At 44.4% G+C, this 1,714-nt stretch overlaps 1 protein-coding gene across 1 annotated transcript in view; it reads right to left on the reverse strand.

The window, feature by feature from the left end:
• The window catches only part of PAPPA2 (pappalysin 2), a 226,659-nt gene that overhangs the window by 65,240 nt on the left and 159,705 nt on the right, over positions 1-1,714 (reverse strand). The window lies entirely within an intron of this gene.

Consider the following 1,714-nt stretch of genomic DNA (forward strand, 5'->3'; position numbering starts at 1 on the left):
AGCAAACATCCCCACTGTCTTGTGATCGCGAGCCGGGGCTGTATCATTTCCTTCGTGGGGCCAGCCTCAGGTGCCAGGCGCGGTCCCTGGAGAGCTGAGTCCACCACATGGCTGGGAAGGGCGCGCGCCCACCTACCTCCCGCCGGCCCAGACGCTGCCCTTACACACTCTCACGGCCTGGAGCGTGGATCGCACCCCGGCGATCGCAGAAAGAATGGCTCTCAAACTCGGTCTATATTCCTGGTTTTCCTCCCGGCTTCATTAAACACTGTCCGTTTTGTCTTGAATTCGCTCCTGATTTTAATGCACTGCAAACACTGTCCTTTCTTCTCTCCCCTTCTTTACCGATCACACAAATGTATTTGGTCCCTACATTTTTTTCGGGTACTTTTTCTTTCATCTTTTTCCTACCTCTTTTCTAGTGCAAGTTAAGCTGGGTTAAGCACAGGTAGGTGACGAGAGCATTGACTTTCGACCGAAGCATCATAGACCAAGAATGCCTCAAGCTATATTAAAACTGTTCGTCTCTACGCAGGATCTAAACCATTGGAAGCCAAAGACTATCTTTAAATTCTGATTATCTCTCATCCACTGAAATTGTCCCATGGACCCACAACCCGCCATGCAGTCAACTGGTACAAAATGAAAAAAAAATGTTTTCGATCTTCCAAACCTTTGATACCCAACTAGCGATCATGCCCCCACTCTTTCCTCATTATGCCACGTCTCCGGGGATCTCTTCTCAAGTGCCATTATCTCTTGTCCACTGCACCGTCTCTATCTCATACTATGCCCATGCTTTCTAACGGTCGAGTTCAGGTTAAAATGCTCTGTAAACTATAGAAAGCCCTCTAAAGGAAAGGCGAAAAACAAAATCTTTGGTTGAGAATACATCATCATGCTCATAATAATGGCAGCTTAACAGAGCACTACGTGCCTATCATTTTGCTAGAAGCTTTAAAATTATTTCCAATCGGTCTTCATAATAACTCAAATGACATAAACACTTCTAATTATTTTACAAATGTGGAAACAAACATAAAGAGGTTAGTTTCTTTTGTTTGTTTGTTTTTACCTAAAATTACACATCGACTACGTGGAGCCAAACTTTCTTTCTAGGTCTGTCTCCTGAGCTATGCTCTTAATTAATATTTTCTTCTACCTCCAAATCACCTTGAAATCCTGGAAATGGTACTGTGGCAGCTTGTAGAAATATAGAAAATTCATTTAAAGCTAGAATCACGCTATAATCTCCAACTCTATAACAGAGGGAAGAAAACCTGACTCTCTCTCTCTCCAGACTTCTTCTAAGAAGGGCTGGGGGATTAGACAATGAACCACAGATAACTGACCACAACCTATCTTGTCTGCAAATTGGGGACGAGGCTAAACTATGGCATCTTCATCTTCAAGACAAAAGTGGGGACCATGATTTCTGACAGGAAGACAAGGACAAGGGAGAATGGAATAAGCATCCCTATCTACTGCGCACCTGGAGAGAGGCTGATGTCCTAGGTAATGGAACCTGCGCAGGCTCTTATATACCTTGCATTTCTAAAAGACCATGCTTCTCCTCCTTCATTAGAGTCCTCATTTTTCCTTTCAAAAGATTTAAAAAACACTGCCCTTCCCCGACTGGGCCAGGGAGAGGAACATGAGTACCTCCCCTACCAGGCGCATGGTCCTTATGACCAAGGGTTTCCAACTCACCTGT

Source organism: Pteropus vampyrus, unplaced genomic scaffold (genome assembly GCF_000151845.1).
Source record: "Pteropus vampyrus isolate Shadow unplaced genomic scaffold, Pvam_2.0 Scaffold65, whole genome shotgun sequence".
In the NCBI taxonomy this organism is placed as follows: Eukaryota; Metazoa; Chordata; class Mammalia; order Chiroptera; family Pteropodidae; genus Pteropus; species Pteropus vampyrus.